General features: G+C 60.6%; 1 protein-coding gene across 2 annotated transcripts in view; it reads left to right on the top strand.

Moving 5' to 3' along the window:
• KIF7 (kinesin family member 7) overlaps nt 1-14,945 on the top strand; it is a 114,921-nt gene that overhangs the window by 38,475 nt on the left and 61,501 nt on the right. The gene's annotated exons all lie outside the window — the stretch shown is intronic.

Genomic DNA, 14,945 nt, shown 5'->3' with positions numbered 1-14,945 from the left:
TGCGGTGACAGTGCGGTGACGGTGCGGTGACGGTGCGGTGACGGTGCGGTGACGGTGCGGTGATGTTAGTGCGGTGACGGTGCGGTGACGGTGCGGTGATGTTAGTGCGGTGACGGTGCGGTGACGGTGCGGTGACGGTGCGGTGATGTTAGTGCGGTGACAGTGCGGTGACGGTGCGGTGACGGTGCGGTGATGTTAGTGCGGTGACAGTGCGGTGACGGTGCGGTGACGGTGCGGTGATGTTAGTGCGGTGACAGTGCGGTGACGGTGCGGTGACAGTGCGGTGACGGTGCGGTGACGGTGCGGTGATGTTAGTGCGGTGACAGTGCGGTGATGTTAGTGCGGTGACAGTGCGGTGATGTTAGTGCGGTGACAGTGCGGTGACGGTGCGGTGATGTTAGTGCGGTGACGGTGCGGTGACGGTGCGGTGATGTTAGTGCGGTGACAGTGCGGTGACGGTGCGGTGATGTTAGTGCGGTGATGTTAGTGCGGTGACAGTGCGGTGACGGTGCGGTGACGGTGCGGTGATGTTAGTGCGGTGACAGTGCGGTGATGTTAGTGCGGTGACGGTGCGGTGACGGTGCGGTGACGGTGCGGTGACGGTGCGGTGATGTTAGTGCGGTGACAGTGCGGTGACGGTGCGGTGATGTTAGTGCGGTGACAGTGCGGTGACAGTGCGGTGACAGTGCGGTGATGTTAGTGCGGTGACGGTGCGGTGACAGTGCGGTGACAGTGCGGTGATGTTAGTGCGGTGACAGTGCGGTGATGTTAGTGCGGTGACGGTGCGGTGACGGTGCGGTGATGTTAGTGCGGTGACAGTGCGGTGACAGTGCGGTGATGTTAGTGCGGTGACAGTGCGGTGACGGTGCGGTGACGGTGCGGTGACGGTGCGGTGACGGTGCGGTGATGTTAGTGCGGTGACAGTGCGGTGACGGTGCGGTGATGTTAGTGCGGTGACAGTGCGGTGACAGTGCGGTGACAGTGCGGTGATGTTAGTGCGGTGACGGTGCGGTGACAGTGCGGTGATGTTAGTGCGGTGACAGTGCGGTGATGTTAGTGCGGTGACGGTGCGGTGACGGTGCGGTGATGTTAGTGCGGTGACAGTGCGGTGACAGTGCGGTGATGTTAGTGCGGTGACGGTGCGGTGACAGTGCGGTGATGTTAGTGCGGTGATGTTAGTGCGGTGACAGTGCGGTGACGGTGCGGTGACGGTGCGGTGACGGTGCGGTGATGTTAGTGCGGTGACAGTGCGGTGACGGTGCGGTGACAGTGCGGTGATGTTAGTGCGGTGACAGTGCGGTGACGGTGCGGTGACGGTGCGGTGATGTTAGTGCGGTGACAGTGCGGTGACAGTGCGGTGATGTTAGTGCGGTGACGGTGCGGTGACGGTGCGGTGACAGTGCGGTGATGTTAGTGCGGTGACGGTAGTGCGGTGACGGTGCGGTGACGGTGCGGTGACAGTGCGGTGATGTTAGTGCGGTGACAGTGCGGTGACAGTGCGGTGATGTTAGTGCGGTGACAGTGCGGTGACAGTGCGGTGATGTTAGTGCGGTGACAGTGCGGTGACGGTGCGGTGACGGTGCGGTGACGGTGCGGTGATGTTAGTGCGGTGACAGTGCGGTGACGGTGCGGTGACAGTGCGGTGATGTTAGTGCGGTGACAGTGCGGTGACAGTGCGGTGATGTTAGTGCGGTGACAGTGCGGTGACAGTGCGGTGACAGTGCGGTGATGTTAGTGCGGTGACAGTGCGGTGACAGTGCGGTGACGGTGCGGTGACGGTGCGGTGATGTTAGTGCGGTGACAGTGCGGTGACGGTGCGGTGATGTTAGTGCGGTGACAGTGCGGTGACAGTGCGGTGACAGTGCGGTGACGGTGCGGTGACAGTGCGGTGATGTTAGTGCGGTGACAGTGCGGTGACAGTGCGGTGACAGTGCGGTGATGTTAGTGCGGTGACAGTGCGGTGACGGTGCGGTGACGGTGCGGTGACGGTGCGGTGATGTTAGTGCGGTGACAGTGCGGTGACGGTGCGGTGACAGTGCGGTGATGTTAGTGCGGTGACAGTGCGGTGACAGTGCGGTGATGTTAGTGCGGTGACAGTGCGGTGACAGTGCGGTGACAGTGCGGTGACAGTGCGGTGACAGTGCGGTGACGGTGCGGTGACGGTGCGGTGATGTTAGTGCGGTGACAGTGCGGTGACGGTGCGGTGATGTTAGTGCGGTGACAGTGCGGTGATGTTAGTGCGGTGACAGTGCGGTGACAGTGCGGTGACAGTGCGGTGATGTTAGTGCGGTGACGGTGCGGTGACAGTGCGGTGATGTTAGTGCGGTGACAGTGCGGTGACGGTGCGGTGATGTTAGTGCGGTGATGTTAGTGCGGTGACGGTGCGGTGACGGTGCGGTGATGTTAGTGCGGTGACAGTGCGGTGACGGTGCGGTGATGTTAGTGCGGTGACGGTGCGGTGACGGTGCGGTGACGGTGCGGTGACAGTGCGGTGATGTTAGTGCGGTGACAGTGCGGTGACGGTGCGGTGATGTTAGTGCGGTGATGTTAGTGCGGTGATGTTAGTGCGGTGATGTTAGTGCGGTGACGGTGCGGTGACGGTGCGGTGATGTTAGTGCGGTGACAGTGCGGTGACGGTGCGGTGATGTTAGTGCGGTGACGGTGCGGTGACGGTGCGGTGACGGTGCGGTGACGGTGCGGTGATGTTAGTGCGGTGACAGTGCGGTGACGGTGCGGTGACGGTGCGGTGATGTTAGTGCGGTGACAGTGCGGTGACGGTGCGGTGACGGTGCGGTGATGTTAGTGCGGTGACAGTGCGGTGACAGTGCGGTGACGGTGCGGTGACGGTGCGGTGATGTTAGTGCGGTGACGGTGCGGTGACGGTGCGGTGATGTTAGTGCGGTGACGGTGCGGTGACGGTGCGGTGACGGTGCGGTGATGTTAGTGCGGTGACAGTGCGGTGACGGTGCGGTGACGGTGCGGTGATGTTAGTGCGGTGACAGTGCGGTGACGGTGCGGTGACGGTGCGGTGATGTTAGTGCGGTGACGGTGCGGTGACAGTGCGGTGACGGTGCGGTGACGGTGCGGTGATGTTAGTGCGGTGACAGTGCGGTGATGTTAGTGCGGTGACAGTGCGGTGATGTTAGTGCGGTGACAGTGCGGTGACGGTGCGGTGATGTTAGTGCGGTGACGGTGCGGTGACGGTGCGGTGACGGTGCGGTGATGTTAGTGCGGTGACAGTGCGGTGACGGTGCGGTGATGTTAGTGCGGTGATGTTAGTGCGGTGACAGTGCGGTGACGGTGCGGTGATGTTAGTGCGGTGACGGTGCGGTGACGGTGCGGTGACGGTGCGGTGACGGTGCGGTGATGTTAGTGCGGTGACAGTGCGGTGACGGTGCGGTGATGTTAGTGCGGTGACAGTGCGGTGACAGTGCGGTGACAGTGCGGTGATGTTAGTGCGGTGACGGTGCGGTGACAGTGCGGTGACAGTGCGGTGATGTTAGTGCGGTGACAGTGCGGTGATGTTAGTGCGGTGACGGTGCGGTGACGGTGCAGTGATGTTAGTGCGGTGACAGTGCGGTGACAGTGCGGTGATGTTAGTGCGGTGACGGTGCGGTGACGGTGCGGTGACGGTGCGGTGACGGTGCGGTGATGTTAGTGCGGTGACAGTGCGGTGACGGTGCGGTGATGTTAGTGCGGTGACAGTGCGGTGACAGTGCGGTGACAGTGCGGTGACAGTGCGGTGATGTTAGTGCGGTGACGGTGCGGTGACAGTGCGGTGATGTTAGTGCGGTGACAGTGCGGTGATGTTAGTGCGGTGACGGTGCGGTGACGGTGCAGTGATGTTAGTGCGGTGACAGTGCGGTGACAGTGCGGTGATGTTAGTGCGGTGACGGTGCGGTGACAGTGCGGTGATGTTAGTGCGGTGATGTTAGTGCGGTGACAGTGCGGTGACGGTGCGGTGACGGTGCGGTGACGGTGCGGTGACGGTGCGGTGATGTTAGTGCGGTGACAGTGCGGTGACGGTGCGGTGACAGTGCGGTGATGTTAGTGCGGTGACAGTGCGGTGACAGTGCGGTGACGGTGCGGTGACGGTGCGGTGACGGTGCGGTGATGTTAGTGCGGTGACAGTGCGGTGACGGTGCGGTGATGTTAGTGCGGTGACAGTGCGGTGACAGTGCGGTGACGGTGCGGTGATGTTAGTGCGGTGACAGTGCGGTGACGGTGCGGTGATGTTAGTGCGGTGACAGTGCGGTGATGTTAGTGCGGTGACAGTGCGGTGACAGTGCGGTGACAGTGCGGTGATGTTAGTGCGGTGACGGTGCGGTGACAGTGCGGTGATGTTAGTGCGGTGACAGTGCGGTGACGGTGCGGTGATGTTAGTGCGGTGACGGTGCGGTGACGGTGCGGTGATGTTAGTGCGGTGACGGTGCGGTGACGGTGCGGTGATGTTAGTGCGGTGACGGTGCGGTGACGGTGCGGTGACGGTGCGGTGATGTTAGTGCGGTGACAGTGCGGTGACGGTGCGGTGATGTTAGTGCGGTGATGTTAGTGCGGTGATGTTAGTGCGGTGATGTTAGTGCGGTGATGTTAGTGCGGTGACGGTGCGGTGATGTTAGTGCGGTGACAGTGCGGTGACGGTGCGGTGACGGTGCGGTGACGGTGCGGTGATGTTAGTGCGGTGACAGTGCGGTGACGGTGCGGTGACGGTGCGGTGATGTTAGTGCGGTGACAGTGCGGTGACGGTGCGGTGACGGTGCGGTGATGTTAGTGCGGTGACGGTGCGGTGACAGTGCGGTGACGGTGCGGTGACGGTGCGGTGATGTTAGTGCGGTGACGGTGCGGTGACGGTGCGGTGACGGTGCGGTGACGGTGCGGTGACGGTGCGGTGATGTTAGTGCGGTGACAGTGCGGTGACGGTGCGGTGACGGTGCGGTGATGTTAGTGCGGTGACAGTGCGGTGACGGTGCGGTGATGTTAGTGCGGTGACAGTGCGGTGACGGTGCGGTGACAGTGCGGTGACGGTGCGGTGACGGTGCGGTGATGTTAGTGCGGTGACAGTGCGGTGATGTTAGTGCGGTGACAGTGCGGTGATGTTAGTGCGGTGACAGTGCGGTGACGGTGCGGTGATGTTAGTGCGGTGACGGTGCGGTGACGGTGCGGTGACGGTGCGGTGATGTTAGTGCGGTGACAGTGCGGTGACGGTGCGGTGATGTTAGTGCGGTGATGTTAGTGCGGTGACAGTGCGGTGACGGTGCGGTGACGGTGCGGTGATGTTAGTGCGGTGACAGTGCGGTGATGTTAGTGCGGTGACGGTGCGGTGACGGTGCGGTGACGGTGCGGTGATGTTAGTGCGGTGACGGTGCGGTGACGGTGCGGTGATGTTAGTGCGGTGACAGTGCGGTGACGGTGCGGTGATGTTAGTGCGGTGACAGTGCGGTGACAGTGCGGTGACAGTGCGGTGATGTTAGTGCGGTGACGGTGCGGTGACAGTGCGGTGACAGTGCGGTGATGTTAGTGCGGTGACAGTGCGGTGATGTTAGTGCGGTGACGGTGCGGTGACGGTGCAGTGATGTTAGTGCGGTGACAGTGCGGTGACAGTGCGGTGATGTTAGTGCGGTGACAGTGCGGTGACGGTGCGGTGACGGTGCGGTGACGGTGCGGTGACGGTGCGGTGATGTTAGTGCGGTGACAGTGCGGTGACGGTGCGGTGATGTTAGTGCGGTGACAGTGCGGTGACAGTGCGGTGACAGTGCGGTGATGTTAGTGCGGTGACGGTGCGGTGACAGTGCGGTGATGTTAGTGCGGTGACAGTGCGGTGATGTTAGTGCGGTGACGGTGCGGTGACGGTGCGGTGATGTTAGTGCGGTGACAGTGCGGTGACAGTGCGGTGATGTTAGTGCGGTGACGGTGCGGTGACAGTGCGGTGATGTTAGTGCGGTGATGTTAGTGCGGTGACAGTGCGGTGACGGTGCGGTGACGGTGCGGTGACGGTGCGGTGACGGTGCGGTGATGTTAGTGCGGTGACAGTGCGGTGACGGTGCGGTGACAGTGCGGTGATGTTAGTGCGGTGACAGTGCGGTGACAGTGCGGTGACGGTGCGGTGATGTTAGTGCGGTGACAGTGCGGTGACAGTGCGGTGACGTTAGTGCGGTGACGGTGCGGTGACGGTGCGGTGACAGTGCGGTGATGTTAGTGCGGTGACGGTAGTGCGGTGACAGTGCGGTGACGGTGCGGTGACAGTGCGGTGATGTTAGTGCGGTGACAGTGCGGTGACAGTGCGGTGATGTTAGTGCGGTGACAGTGCGGTGACAGTGCGGTGATGTTAGTGCGGTGACAGTGCGGTGACGGTGCGGTGACGGTGCGGTGACGGTGCGGTGATGTTAGTGCGGTGACAGTGCGGTGACGGTGCGGTGACAGTGCGGTGATGTTAGTGCGGTGACAGTGCGGTGACAGTGCGGTGATGTTAGTGCGGTGACAGTGCGGTGACAGTGCGGTGATGTTAGTGCGGTGACAGTGCGGTGACAGTGCGGTGACGGTGCGGTGACGGTGCGGTGATGTTAGTGCGGTGACAGTGCGGTGACGGTGCGGTGATGTTAGTGCGGTGATGTTAGTGCGGTGACAGTGCGGTGACAGTGCGGTGACAGTGCGGTGATGTTAGTGCGGTGACGGTGCGGTGACAGTGCGGTGATGTTAGTGCGGTGACAGTGCGGTGACAGTGCGGTGACAGTGCGGTGATGTTAGTGCGGTGACAGTGCGGTGACGGTGCGGTGACGGTGCGGTGACGGTGCGGTGATGTTAGTGCGGTGACAGTGCGGTGACAGTGCGGTGATGTTAGTGCGGTGACAGTGCGGTGACAGTGCGGTGATGTTAGTGCGGTGACAGTGCGGTGACAGTGCGGTGACAGTGCGGTGACAGTGCGGTGACGGTGCGGTGACGGTGCGGTGATGTTAGTGCGGTGACAGTGCGGTGACGGTGCGGTGATGTTAGTGCGGTGACAGTGCGGTGATGTTAGTGCGGTGACAGTGCGGTGACAGTGCGGTGACAGTGCGGTGATGTTAGTGCGGTGACGGTGCGGTGACAGTGCGGTGATGTTAGTGCGGTGACAGTGCGGTGACGGTGCGGTGATGTTAGTGCGGTGATGTTAGTGCGGTGACGGTGCGGTGACGGTGCGGTGATGTTAGTGCGGTGACAGTGCGGTGACGGTGCGGTGATGTTAGTGCGGTGACGGTGCGGTGACGGTGCGGTGACAGTGCGGTGATGTTAGTGCGGTGACAGTGCGGTGACGGTGCGGTGATGTTAGTGCGGTGATGTTAGTGCGGTGATGTTAGTGCGGTGATGTTAGTGCGGTGACGGTGCGGTGACGGTGCGGTGATGTTAGTGCGGTGACAGTGCGGTGACGGTGCGGTGATGTTAGTGCGGTGACGGTGCGGTGACGGTGCGGTGACGGTGCGGTGATGTTAGTGCGGTGACAGTGCGGTGACAGTGCGGTGACGGTGCGGTGACGGTGCGGTGATGTTAGTGCGGTGACAGTGCGGTGACGGTGCGGTGACGGTGCGGTGATGTTAGTGCGGTGACAGTGCGGTGACGGTGCGGTGACAGTGCGGTGACGGTGCGGTGACGGTGCGGTGATGTTAGTGCGGTGACGGTGCGGTGACGGTGCGGTGATGTTAGTGCGGTGACGGTGCGGTGACGGTGCGGTGATGTTAGTGCGGTGACAGTGCGGTGACGGTGCGGTGACGGTGCGGTGATGTTAGTGCGGTGACAGTGCGGTGACGGTGCGGTGACGGTGCGGTGATGTTAGTGCGGTGACGGTGCGGTGACAGTGCGGTGACGGTGCGGTGATGTTAGTGCGGTGATGTTAGTGCGGTGACAGTGCGGTGATGTTAGTGCGGTGACAGTGCGGTGACGGTGCGGTGATGTTAGTGCGGTGACGGTGCGGTGACGGTGCGGTGACGGTGCGGTGACGGTGCGGTGATGTTAGTGCGGTGACAGTGCGGTGACGGTGCGGTGATGTTAGTGCGGTGATGTTAGTGCGGTGACAGTGCGGTGACGGTGCGGTGACGGTGCGGTGATGTTAGTGCGGTGACGGTGCGGTGACGGTGCGGTGACGGTGCGGTGACGGTGCGGTGATGTTAGTGCGGTGACAGTGCGGTGACGGTGCGGTGATGTTAGTGCGGTGACAGTGCGGTGACAGTGCGGTGACAGTGCGGTGATGTTAGTGCGGTGACGGTGCGGTGACAGTGCGGTGACAGTGCGGTGATGTTAGTGCGGTGACAGTGCGGTGATGTTAGTGCGGTGACGGTGCGGTGACGGTGCAGTGATGTTAGTGCGGTGACAGTGCGGTGACAGTGCGGTGATGTTAGTGCGGTGACGGTGACGGTGCGGTGACGGTGCGGTGACGGTGCGGTGACGGTGCGGTGATGTTAGTGCGGTGACAGTGCGGTGACGGTGCGGTGATGTTAGTGCGGTGACAGTGCGGTGACAGTGCGGTGACAGTGCGGTGATGTTAGTGCGGTGACGGTGCGGTGACAGTGCGGTGACAGTGCGGTGATGTTAGTGCGGTGACAGTGCGGTGATGTTAGTGCGGTGACGGTGCGGTGACGGTGCAGTGATGTTAGTGCGGTGACAGTGCGGTGACAGTGCGGTGATGTTAGTGCGGTGACAGTGCGGTGACGGTGCGGTGACGGTGCGGTGACGGTGCGGTGACGGTGCGGTGATGTTAGTGCGGTGACAGTGCGGTGACGGTGCGGTGATGTTAGTGCGGTGACAGTGCGGTGACAGTGCGGTGACAGTGCGGTGATGTTAGTGCGGTGACGGTGCGGTGACAGTGCGGTGATGTTAGTGCGGTGACAGTGCGGTGATGTTAGTGCGGTGACGGTGCGGTGACGGTGCGGTGATGTTAGTGCGGTGACAGTGCGGTGACAGTGCGGTGATGTTAGTGCGGTGACGGTGCGGTGACAGTGCGGTGATGTTAGTGCGGTGATGTTAGTGCGGTGACAGTGCGGTGACGGTGCGGTGACGGTGCGGTGACGGTGCGGTGACGGTGCGGTGATGTTAGTGCGGTGACAGTGCGGTGACGGTGCGGTGACAGTGCGGTGATGTTAGTGCGGTGACAGTGCGGTGACAGTGCGGTGACGGTGCGGTGATGTTAGTGCGGTGACAGTGCGGTGACAGTGCGGTGACGTTAGTGCGGTGACGGTGCGGTGACGGTGCGGTGACAGTGCGGTGATGTTAGTGCGGTGACGGTAGTGCGGTGACAGTGCGGTGACGGTGCGGTGACAGTGCGGTGATGTTAGTGCGGTGACAGTGCGGTGACAGTGCGGTGATGTTAGTGCGGTGACAGTGCGGTGACAGTGCGGTGATGTTAGTGCGGTGACAGTGCGGTGACGGTGCGGTGACGGTGCGGTGACGGTGCGGTGATGTTAGTGCGGTGACAGTGCGGTGACGGTGCGGTGACAGTGCGGTGATGTTAGTGCGGTGACAGTGCGGTGACAGTGCGGTGATGTTAGTGCGGTGACAGTGCGGTGACAGTGCGGTGATGTTAGTGCGGTGACAGTGCGGTGACAGTGCGGTGACAGTGCGGTGACGGTGCGGTGACGGTGCGGTGATGTTAGTGCGGTGACGGTGCGGTGATGTTAGTGCGGTGATGTTAGTGCGGTGACAGTGCGGTGACAGTGCGGTGACAGTGCGGTGATGTTAGTGCGGTGACGGTGCGGTGACAGTGCGGTGATGTTAGTGCGGTGACAGTGCGGTGACAGTGCGGTGACAGTGCGGTGATGTTAGTGCGGTGACAGTGCGGTGACGGTGCGGTGACGGTGCGGTGACGGTGCGGTGATGTTAGTGCGGTGACAGTGCGGTGACAGTGCGGTGATGTTAGTGCGGTGACAGTGCGGTGACAGTGCGGTGATGTTAGTGCGGTGACAGTGCGGTGACAGTGCGGTGACGGTGCGGTGACGGTGCGGTGACGGTGCGGTGATGTTAGTGCGGTGACAGTGCGGTGACGGTGCGGTGATGTTAGTGCGGTGACAGTGCGGTGATGTTAGTGCGGTGACAGTGCGGTGACAGTGCGGTGACAGTGCGGTGATGTTAGTGCGGTGACGGTGCGGTGACAGTGCGGTGATGTTAGTGCGGTGACAGTGCGGTGACGGTGCGGTGATGTTAGTGCGGTGATGTTAGTGCGGTGACGGTGCGGTGACGGTGCGGTGATGTTAGTGCGGTGACAGTGCGGTGACGGTGCGGTGATGTTAGTGCGGTGACGGTGCGGTGACGGTGCGGTGACAGTGCGGTGATGTTAGTGCGGTGACAGTGCGGTGACGGTGCGGTGATGTTAGTGCGGTGATGTTAGTGCGGTGATGTTAGTGCGGTGATGTTAGTGCGGTGACGGTGCGGTGACGGTGCGGTGATGTTAGTGCGGTGACAGTGCGGTGACGGTGCGGTGATGTTAGTGCGGTGACGGTGCGGTGACGGTGCGGTGACGGTGCGGTGATGTTAGTGCGGTGACAGTGCGGTGACAGTGCGGTGACGGTGCGGTGACGGTGCGGTGATGTTAGTGCGGTGACAGTGCGGTGACGGTGCGGTGACGGTGCGGTGATGTTAGTGCGGTGACAGTGCGGTGACGGTGCGGTGACAGTGCGGTGACGGTGCGGTGACGGTGCGGTGATGTTAGTGCGGTGACGGTGCGGTGACGGTGCGGTGATGTTAGTGCGGTGACGGTGCGGTGACGGTGCGGTGATGTTAGTGCGGTGACAGTGCGGTGACGGTGCGGTGACGGTGCGGTGATGTTAGTGCGGTGACAGTGCGGTGACGGTGCGGTGACGGTGCGGTGATGTTAGTGCGGTGACGGTGCGGTGACAGTGCGGTGACGGTGCGGTGATGTTAGTGCGGTGATGTTAGTGCGGTGACAGTGCGGTGATGTTAGTGCGGTGACAGTGCGGTGACGGTGCGGTGATGTTAGTGCGGTGACGGTGCGGTGACGGTGCGGTGACGGTGCGGTGACGGTGCGGTGATGTTAGTGCGGTGACAGTGCGGTGACGGTGCGGTGATGTTAGTGCGGTGATGTTAGTGCGGTGACAGTGCGGTGACGGTGCGGTGACGGTGCGGTGATGTTAGTGCGGTGACGGTGCGGTGACGGTGCGGTGACGGTGCGGTGACGGTGCGGTGATGTTAGTGCGGTGACAGTGCGGTGACGGTGCGGTGATGTTAGTGCGGTGACAGTGCGGTGACAGTGCGGTGACAGTGCGGTGATGTTAGTGCGGTGACGGTGCGGTGACAGTGCGGTGACAGTGCGGTGATGTTAGTGCGGTGACAGTGCGGTGATGTTAGTGCGGTGACGGTGCAGTGATGTTAGTGCGGTGACAGTGCGGTGACAGTGCGGTGATGTTAGTGCGGTGACGGTGACGGTGCGGTGACGGTGCGGTGACGGTGCGGTGACGGTGCGGTGATGTTAGTGCGGTGACAGTGCGGTGACGGTGCGGTGATGTTAGTGCGGTGACAGTGCGGTGACAGTGCGGTGACAGTGCGGTGATGTTAGTGCGGTGACGGTGCGGTGACAGTGCGGTGATGTTAGTGCGGTGACAGTGCGGTGATGTTAGTGCGGTGACGGTGCGGTGACGGTGCAGTGATGTTAGTGCGGTGACAGTGCGGTGACAGTGCGGTGATGTTAGTGCGGTGACGGTGCGGTGACAGTGCGGTGATGTTAGTGCGGTGATGTTAGTGCGGTGACAGTGCGGTGACGGTGCGGTGACGGTGCGGTGACGGTGCGGTGACGGTGCGGTGATGTTAGTGCGGTGACAGTGCGGTGACGGTGCGGTGACAGTGCGGTGATGTTAGTGCGGTGACAGTGCGGTGACAGTGCGGTGACGGTGCGGTGACGGTGCGGTGACGGTGCGGTGATGTTAGTGCGGTGACAGTGCGGTGACAGTGCGGTGACAGTGCGGTGATGTTAGTGCGGTGACGGTGCGGTGACGGTGCGGTGACAGTGCGGTGATGTTAGTGCGGTGACGGTAGTGCGGTGACAGTGCGGTGACGGTGCGGTGACAGTGCGGTGATGTTAGTGCGGTGACAGTGCGGTGACAGTGCGGTGATGTTAGTGCGGTGACAGTGCGGTGACAGTGCGGTGACAGTGCGGTGATGTTAGTGCGGTGACAGTGCGGTGACGGTGCGGTGACGGTGCGGTGACGGTGCGGTGATGTTAGTGCGGTGACAGTGCGGTGACGGTGCGGTGACAGTGCGGTGATGTTAGTGCGGTGACAGTGCGGTGATGTTAGTGCGGTGACAGTGCGGTGACAGTGCGGTGATGTTAGTGCGGTGACAGTGCGGTGACAGTGCGGTGACGGTGCGGTGACGGTGCGGTGATGTTAGTGCGGTGACAGTGCGGTGACGGTGCGGTGATGTTAGTGCGGTGACAGTGCGGTGATGTTAGTGCGGTGACAGTGCGGTGACAGTGCGGTGACAGTGCGGTGATGTTAGTGCGGTGACGGTGCGGTGACAGTGCGGTGATGTTAGTGCGGTGACAGTGCGGTGACGGTGCGGTGATGTTAGTGCGGTGATGTTAGTGCGGTGACGGTGCGGTGACGGTGCGGTGATGTTAGTGCGGTGACGGTGCGGTGATGTTAGTGCGGTGATGTTAGTGCGGTGACAGTGCGGTGACGGTGCGGTGGTGACGGTGCGGTGACGGTGCGGTGACAGTGCGGTGATGTTAGTGCGGTGACGGTGCGGTGATGTTAGTGCGGTGATGTTAGTGCGGTGATGTTAGTGCGGTGATGTTAGTGCGGTGATGTTAGTGCGGTGACGGTGCGGTGATGTTAGTGCGGTGACGGTGCGGTGACGGTGCGGTGACGGTGCGGTGACGGTGCGGTGATGTTAGTGCGGTGACAGTGCGGTGACGGTGCGGTGACGGTGCGGTGATGTTAGTGCGGTGACGGTGCGGTGACGGTGCGGTGATGTTAGTGCGGTGACAGTGCGGTGACGGTGCGGTGACAGTGCGGTGACGGTGCGGTGACGGTGCGGTGATGTTAGTGCGGTGACGGTGCGGTGACGGTGCGGTGATGTTAGTGCGGTGACGGTGCGGTGACGGTGCGGTGACGGTGCGGTGACGGTGCGGTGATGTTAGTGCGGTGACAGTGCGGTGACGGTGCGGTGACGGTGCGGTGATGTTAGTGCGGTGACAGTGCGGTGACGGTGCGGTGACGGTGCGGTGATGTTAGTGCGGTGACAGTGCGGTGACGGTGCGGTGACAGTGCGGTGACGGTGCGGTGATGTTAGTGCGGTGACAGTGCGGTGATGTTAGTGCGGTGACAGTGCGGTGATGTTAGTGCGGTGACAGTGCGGTGACGGTGCGGTGATGTTAGTGCGGTGACGGTGCGGTGACGGTGCGGTGACGGTGCGGTGACGGTGCGGTGATGTTAGTGCGGTGACAGTGCGGTGACGGTGCGGTGATGTTAGTGCGGTGACAGTGCGGTGACGGTGCGGTGACGGTGCGGTGATGTTAGTGCGGTGACAGTGCGGTGACAGTGCGGTGACGGTGCGGTGACAGTGCGGTGACGGTGCGGTGACGGTGCGGTGATGTTAGTGCGGTGACAGTGCGGTGATGTTAGTGCGGTGACAGTGCGGTGATGTTAGTGCGGTGACAGTGCGGTGACAACATTATGTGCAGAGTGGGGGGAGGTACAGATGATCAGGCATACAGAGCACATCTCGGTCTGTGTAGATCTGTATGTGAGTACACTGATCATAGTACAGCCCCGCCTCCCTGCACTAGAATTGTAACACACAGTGCAGAGCGATGTTGCAATGTACAGGGAGGCGGGGCTGTACAGGGAGGCGGGGCTGTACAGGGAGGCGGGGCTGTACTATGCTCGGTGCTCTCACATACAGATCTATCAGACAGAGACTCGCTCTCTCTGCCTGATGATCTGTATCTCCGTGCATCGGAGACAGATGGCAGGTGGGCGGGTGGTGGAGGGAGGAGGACGGGGGCGGCGGTGACGGACGGGTGGAGGAGCTAGGACGGGGGCGGAGCTAGGGCGGGGGCGGAGCTAGGACGAGTGGAGGAGCTAGGACGGGGGAGGAGTTGGAGAGGGAGAAGAGGAAGGACACCACCTCTATGGGCGGCACTGCCCTCCCTCCCTCCCGCCCCCCGAGATGTTCATCCACGGCTGCGATGTTCAGCCCAGCCTCCTGGGATTGAAGAGACACATATCCCAGGAGGCATAGCAGCGCTGGATGCGGCGGGGGGCCATTCCGCCGCGGCGGGGGAATAAGAGACTCACAGATAAAAACGTGAGTTTTTAAAAGACAAAAATAAAACATCCCAAATGTATTTAAAGGGGCAGTGTAAAAACGAATGCAAAGAAGTTGTAAAATAGGGTGGAACTCCGCTTTAAGACCCGGACCAAAATGCAGCTAGAGGACCAGGCCCCTTTTTGCAAATCGGGACTGCGTCGCTTTAACAGACAATTGCGCGGTCGTGCGACGTGGCTCCCAAACAAAATTGGCGTCCTTTTTTTCCCACAAATAGAGCTTTCTTTTGGTGGTATTTGATCACCTCTGCGGTTTTTATTTTTTGCGCTATTAACAAAAATAGAGCGACAATTTTGAAAAAAATGCAATATTTACTTTTTGCTATAATAAATATCCCCCAAAAATATATAAACATTTTTTTTTCCTCCGTTTAGGGCGATACGTATTCTTCTACCTATTTTTGGTTAAAAAAATCGCAATATGCGTTTATCGGTTGGTTTGCGCAAAATTTATAGCGTTTACAAATAGGGGATAGTTTTATTGCATTTTTATTAATTTATTTATTTTTTACTACTAATGGCGGCGATCAGCGATTTTTTTCGTAACAGCGACATTATGGCGGACAATTTTGACACATTTTTGGGACCATTGTCATTTTCACAGCAAAAAATGCATTTAAAATGCATTGTTTATTGTGAAAA

This window comes from Rana temporaria, chromosome 3 (genome assembly GCF_905171775.1).
Source record: "Rana temporaria chromosome 3, aRanTem1.1, whole genome shotgun sequence".
NCBI classification, from domain to species: domain Eukaryota; kingdom Metazoa; phylum Chordata; class Amphibia; order Anura; family Ranidae; genus Rana; species Rana temporaria.
The sequence above is the reverse complement of the archived record's forward strand: the minus strand, read 5'-3'. Positions and strand labels throughout refer to the sequence as shown.